This window comes from Penaeus monodon, chromosome 13 (assembly GCF_015228065.2).
Source record: "Penaeus monodon isolate SGIC_2016 chromosome 13, NSTDA_Pmon_1, whole genome shotgun sequence".
Classification (NCBI taxonomy): Eukaryota; Metazoa; Arthropoda; class Malacostraca; order Decapoda; family Penaeidae; genus Penaeus; species Penaeus monodon.
Genome location: NC_051398.1, coordinates 6,285,925 through 6,293,424, shown reverse-complemented (window position 1 = coordinate 6,293,424; position 7,500 = coordinate 6,285,925).

The following is a 7,500-nucleotide window of genomic DNA, read 5'->3' as shown; positions in this document are numbered from 1 at the left end:
GAGAGAAGAGAGAGAAGAGAGGGAGAGAGAGAGAGAGAGAGAGAAGAGAGAGAGGAGAGAGAGAGAGAGAGAGAGGAGGGGGAAAAAGGGGAGAGAGAAGAGGGAGAGGAGAGAGGGAGAGAGAAAAAGGGGAGATGGAAGAGAGAGAGAGAGAGGAGAAAAAGAGAGAGAGAGAGAGAGAGAGGGAGGAGAGAGAGAAAAGAGAGAGGGGGAGAGAGAGAGAAGAGAGGGGGGAGAGAGAGAGGAGAGAGAGAGAGAGGGGGAGAGAGAGAGAGAGAGAAAAAGAGGGGGAGAGAAAAGGGGGAGAGGGGAGAAAGAAAAAGGAGAGAGGGAGAAAAAGGGGGGGGAGGAGAGAGGAGGGGGAGAGAAGAGGGGAGAGGGGAAGAAGAGGGAGAAGAAAGGGGGAAAAGAGAGAAGGAGAGAGGAAAGAGGGAGAGGGGAAAGAGAAGAGAAAGGAAGAAAAGAGAGAGAGGAAGAGAGGGATGGAGGGAAGGAAGAAGAGAGAAAGAGAGAGAGAGAGAGAAAAAAAAAAAAAAAAAAAAAAAAAAAAAAAAAAAAAAAAAAAAAAAAAAAAAAAAAAAAAAAAAAAAAAAAAAAAAAAAAAAAAAGGGAGAAAGAAAGAGAAAAGAAGAGAGAGAGAAAGAGAGAGGAAAAGGAGAGGAAAAAAAAAAAGGGGGGAAAGAGAGAGGAGAGGAGAGGGGAGAGAGAAGAGAGGGGAGAGAGAGAAGAGTCAAAGTCCCAAAAAACCCTTTTTTCCCTTCAATTACAAATTCCCAAAGGCTAACGTTTGTGTAAAAGTAGGGAGCCAGGCCAATTTCTGCTTTTAATAAAATTCCGTGAGGATGTTACTTTGGGCCCTTTACATTTCTGTCAATGAAAAAATGTATAGAGGGCCTTTTTTTAGACAAAAATTTAGCCCGCAGAAAAATTGAGGGTCATAGTGTTTGAAAACGCGAAAAGTTTTTATTTCTAGTGGTGCTTTTTTTTTTTTTTATATTTTAAAGTCAAGCCCGGGTAAATTTTATGGTAGAACATTGGGCAAGGATGACAAACGAAGGGAAGAATATGCCCAATCTGGTTTTTATTAAAATTTAAAAGAGAAGAGGGGTTTTTCTAAAAAATTTGTTTGGTTTACTATTTTTTGTTCGAAAATTTTTTTTCTTAATCTCTTAGCTAAGATTTTTTTAAATCATCATTTTTAGGTCACCCCAAAAATGAAAAGCGGGTTTTTTTTTTCTAAAAAAAATTCAACAAAAAACCTGTTCAAGGGGGGGGCCTTTAAAAGTCAAAATGAAGGAAAAGGAAGCATGGTTTTTCTTTGTAAGGAAAACCCCCAAAATCTTCTACGGCAAAAAATTAAATGCTGTAAATAGATATCCTGTTTGAAATTTTAGGGGATCCCCTACATATATCTACTTTCCCCCTCCTCACAGCCCATACACTTTTGAATTTGGAATAATTTATGAAATTACTGTCCCCTTTTCCCGGTGAGGCCCTGCTTCCTTTTGCCTAAAATGCTATGGTTCTCCCCCTCAAATAGGAAATTTTTATTTCCTAAAAATGGCCGAGGAGAGATGAGGGAATTTTATACCCCGTTTTTTTGACTTATGGGGATCTAGTCACTTTTTTTTTTTGTTTAAGAAAAACTTTTAAAAGAGATAGATAGATATAAAAGATAGATTAAGGGGGTTTTTAAAAAAAATTTTAAAAGAGAGAAGAGATAGAGAAGGGGAGAGAGAGGGAGAGGAAAAGAGGGGAAAGAGAGAGAGGGAGAGGAAGAGAGGGGAGGAGTTAGAGAGAGAGAGAGAGAGATAGAGAGAGGGGAGAGAGGAGAGAGGGAAGAGAGGGGAGAGGAGAGAGCGAGGGGAAGGAAAAGGAGAGGAGGGGGAGAGAGAGAGAGGGGAGAGAAAGGGGGGGGGAGAAGGAACTTGGGGTAGATAAGAGAAGACAAAATAATAGTAGATATAGATAAATAGATAGATATGTAGAAATAAATAGAAAAATGTAGACACACACACACACACACATATACATACGCACACACACACACACACACACACACACACACACAAAAAAAAAAATACAATCACATGAAAAAAATCTAATTGTTTCTTTCATGTGTCATGACGTCAGCACTATCACTGACGTCATAAAATCTAAAATTCTCTCTTATATCTTTTTTGTTTTTCTTCCTCTCCAGCTTCTCTCTTTACTTCTTCCTTCTGATCTTTTCTTCCTTCTTCTTTCTTTTTTCTTCTGCTTCCTCTTTTACTTCCCTCTTCTTATTTTTCATCCTCCTTTTTCTTTACTCTCCCTTCCTCCATCTTCTTCTACTTCCTATTCCTCTCCTTTTATCTCTTCCATCCCTAGTTCCTATATTCCTCCCTTTTCTCCTCTTTTTTCCCCTCTTCACTTTCTTCTCTCTCTTCCACTTCCTCTATTTCTTCCTTTCCTCTTTATTTTCCCTCATTCTCTCTCGTTTCCCTCTTTCTTTTGTCCATTCTCCTTTTTTCCTATTTCTCATTTTCTTCTTCGCCTTCCCTTCTTCCCTTTCCTCATCTTTGTTTCATCTTTCTCCTCTTCTTCTTCGTCTTCATTGTCTAGTTCCTTTCTCTCTTTCTTTTCCTCTTCTTTTTTTCCTCCTCCTCTTCTTCTCCGATCTCCCTTCTTAGTTCCTCTCTTCCTCTTAACTGAGAGAGACATATTTGGTACAATACAATTTGGTACAGACATGATTGGGAGAAGAATATTTAGTACATTACAATTTGGTACAAGAATGACTGGGAGAAGAATATTTGGTACAAAAACACTTGGTACAAGAATGACTGGGAGAAGAATATTTGGTACAAAATCACTTGGTACAAGAATGACTGGGAGAAGAATATTTGGTACAAAATATTTGGTACAAAAGAGAGGAGTATTTGGTACAATAATATTTGGCACAAGAATTATTAGGAAAAAATTGGTACAAAACATTTGGTGCAAGGGTAATTAGGAGAAGCACAATTGGCACAATTACATTTGGTAAAAGGATAATTGGGAGAAACATATTTGGTACACTGATATTGGTAAAAGACTTATTAGGTAGAGGAAAATTTGGCACAGTATTTGGTATAAGAATAATTAGAAGCATATTTAGTGCCATAATATCTGGTACAATAATAATTTTGCAAAGTACAATAATAGTTGTGAGCAGCATATTTGGTACAACAATAATCAATATAAGCATATTTAGCATAATAACGATATGGTGAAGCGCATTTGGTACAATAACATTTGGTACAACAACATTTGGTACAATAACATTTGGCACAACAACATTTGGTACAATAACATTTGGCACAACAACATTTGGTACAATAACATTTGGTACAACATAATTTGGTACAAATTTTAGCGGATAAATGTTCAATATTCTTATGGGAAGTTGATGTTTCGTAGTATGTAGTAAAATTTAAGGTGAAGTTTAGGATTTCTATTGTTACTGGAGTGTGGTATCTCGGTTGGTGGAAATTTAATACTGCTATTATTTAGAGAGAGAGAGAGGGAGGGGGAGAGAGAGGAGTAGAGAGAGGAGAGGAGAGAGAGGGAGAGAGAGAAGAGAGAGAGGAGAAGAAGAGAGAGAAGAATAGGGGAGAAATGAAGAGAAGAGAGAGAAAGAGAGATAGGAGAGAGAAGAGAGAGAAGGAAGGTATGAAGAAAGAAGAGAGGGAAAGGAGAGAAGAGGGGGGGAAAGAGGGAAAAAGAAGAGACAGAGAGAGGAGAAAGAGAGAGAAGAATGAGAGAAGAGAAAAAAGAGAGAAGAGAGAAGAACAGACGAACATGAGGAGAAGAAGAATATGAAGATGAGAGAGATAATAAATAAGAGAGAATAAAGAGAGAGAGATGAAGAAAAATAAGAAAAAGAGGAAGTCAAGAGGGCCGACAAAGAGAGAGAGGGAGAGGGAGAGGGAGAGGGAAGTGAGAGAGAGAGAGAGAGATTATTATTATCATCATAATTATTATTAACCTTATTATTATCATTATTATTCTTATTAACGTTCTCATTATCATTACTTTGATTATAATTATCACTATTATTATAATAACTATTACTATTATCAACTTTATTATTCCCATTATCATTACCTTAATTATAATTATCATTATCATTATTATAATAATGATCATCATCATCATCATTGTTACTATCACTATTATTATTATAATTATTACTGTTATTATTACTGTTCTTCTTCTTATCATTATAATTGTCATTAATGTCAGCATTATCATTATTATTATCATAATCATTATAGTCAGTATTGTCATAATTATCATTACAATGCAAATTTTTATTGCCATTATTATTACTATCAATGTTACCATTATTTTATGATCTTCCATGTCAGGTCGAATCTAGTTGTGAATTATATATAAATATATATATATATATATATATATATATATATATATAATATATATATATATATATATATATTTTATTATATTTATTATATATAATATATTATATACATATATATATGTGTGTGTGTGTGGTGTGTGTGTGTTGTGTGGTGTGTGTTTTGTGTGTGGTGTGTGTGTGTGGGGGTGTGTGTATACATATAAAATTATATATATATATATATATTTATATATATATTATATATTATATATTATATATATTATAATATATATATATATATATATATGTGTGTGTGTGTGTGTGAGTGAATGTTTTTTTTCTCATTTTTTGTCTCGCTTTATTAGACTATTGTTCTTTTCATCATTATTGGAATCCTGTTGTTACAAAATACTTTTTTTCATCTCAAAAAAAAAAGAAAAAAAAAAGAAAAAAAAAACGCTTCTATCTGACGCTTCTACCTGCATATTATCTTTGTTTTTAATCCTTTCCTCAACATCCCTCAGCTTCTCTAACTAATCCACGCACTTATAGTTATCTACCTTTTCTCTTATTTTCGTTTTCATGTGTATTGTTTACTCTTATCCCTGTATGTATTCACCCCAACTCTAACTTTCTTTTGTTTTTCTTTACTGTACTTGTGGTAATTGCTATGATATTTATAACATCTACAAAACTCCGATCTAGTTAAGGTTTTCCATTCACTCTGCCTCCTCCTCGTGGAAAATCTGAGAGAGAGAGAGAGAGAGAGAGGGAGAGAGAGAGAGAGAGAGGGAGAGAGAGAGAGAGAGAGAGAGAGAGAGAGAGAGAGAGAGGAGAGAGAGAGATAGAGAGGGAAGCATAGAGAGAGAGAGAGAGAGAGAGGCGAGAGAGAGAGAGGGAGAGAGAAAAGCGAGAGGGAGAAAGAGAGGGGGTGGCTGAGTGTGTTGTGTGTGTGCGTGTGTGTGTGCGTGTGTGTGGGGTTTTGTTGTGTGTTTGTGTGTGTGTGTGTGTGGTGTGTGGTGTGTGTGTGTTTTGTGTGTGTGTTGGGTGGGTTGTGAAGAGAGAGAGAGAGAGAAGAGAGAAGAGAGAGGAGAGAGAGGGGAGGAGAGAGAGAGAGAGAGAGAAAGGGGGGGGGGGGGGGGGGGGGGGGGGGGGGGGTGAGGGAGAGGGGAGGAGGGGGAAAAGAGTGAAAGAGCGGAGAGGGGAGAAGAGAGAGAGGAAGGGGAGGAGAGAGGGAAGAGAAGAGGAGAGAGAGAAAAAGAGAGAGAGATGATTTATCTATTTATTTATCAATCAATTCAGTTATTAATTTTTGCATGTGGTGGTACGTGAAAAAAGAAAACATGAAATCACTTATCTTTTTATAATGTATAAACATATTTTTATACCTAATTGTTCCCTTGACTATTTTTTTTTATCTGAAACCCTTTTCATTATTCTTTTAGTTATTTTATTTTGCGTTTTGTATAACATTTTTTTTTTTTTTTTTTGGTGTTTTGTATTTTTTTCATTACTGTAGTCTCAGCTTTTTCCCCATGAATACAGAATTTTCCTTGGTGATAGGATTTTATTAAATTAATATATTAAGTTTCTAACATCTATATTGTGGTCTTCCTTCGAATTTTATGATATCTTTGGCAATCTAACTTTTTTTTTATACATTTTTTTTATTTTTTTTACGGGGTTTTGCAATTTAGAGTTTTCTTCCCTAACTTCTCCAATAAAAAAATCTTCTGAACTGTATCTAGTTTCTTGGAATTTTGAGTATACGTCTCATATTTTTATTAACGTCTTATTTATGCTATTTCTTTCTTGCGATCTCGCTTTTTATTCTCATTATATATATTTTACTTTTGTGTCTCTTTCGGGACCTTTTCACTCTGTGAGATATTTTAAAGTCGTTATATTTTCTTGTTTTCTTTTCAGTTCTGTGAATTTCCTGGATGTCATTATATTTGAAAATTATGTTTTTTGGTTGTATCAATTCCTCTCTCTCTTTTTTTTTCATTTCTGTGTTCTGAATTTATTGACTGTCATTATATTTGAAAATTATGTTTTTTGTTTGTATCAATTCCTCTTTGGTTGTATCTCTTTTAACTTTTTTTCTGTTTTCCCTTTTGACTATTCTCCAACTTATTTGCTATTATATGAGTTACTTTTTTCCCGTTTCTGTCATAATTATGTGTGTCATTTCCTCAAACATAATTTCCAGTTCCTTTGTTTCTTGAAAAAGGACAATATATTTTACCACGGTGATACATTTACATATATATATATATATATATTTAATGCACAAAATAGGCTTTTTTTAACTTCAGAGTTGAGATAATAGTGAAATGATTTCATCGTAACAATGAGAAGGAGGAAGAAGAGCAGGAAAAGAAGGAAGAGGAGATGGAGGAGGAAGAGGATGAGGAATAAGAGGAGGAGGAAAAAGAGGAGGCGGAAAAAGAGGAGGAGGAGAAGGAGGAGGAAGAGGAAGAGGAAGAGGAGGAAGAGGAAGAGGAAGAGGAGGAGGAGGAAGAGCAGGAGGAAGAGGAGGAGGAAGAGGAGAAGGAGGGGAGAGGAGGAGAAGGAAGGAAAGTAGAAGGTTTAATTGGAGAATGAGAATAATAATGTAAAATAAAAATAAATAATAATAATAATAATAATAATAATAATAATAGTGATAATAACAATAAGAATAAGAAGAGGTTGATAATGATGATGATGATGATGATGATGGTGAGGAGGAGGAGGAGGAGGAGGAGGAGGAGGAAGGAGGAGGAGGAGGAGGAGGAGGAGGAGGAGGAGGAGGAGGAGGATGTGGCTGATGATGATTAGGCCAGTAGGTGGAAGAGGTGGAGGAAGAGAAGAGGAAGATGAATAAGAATGAAAGGGAGAAGCAAAACGGTGCAAACGAGATAGGTATGGACAAGCACGAGGGAGCAAAGACACGCCAAACCAGGTCAGGTCATGTTAGATCAGGTCATACTCAAGGCTCCATGGCAAAGGGTGTCCACCGACCTTTGAAAAAATGCCGCTTTGAACAATCCTCATATAAACTGTCTGATCTCTCGTTAGTCCCATGTTCCACGTCCAGTGTATATTCATCATCAAGCATTTTTAATTAATAG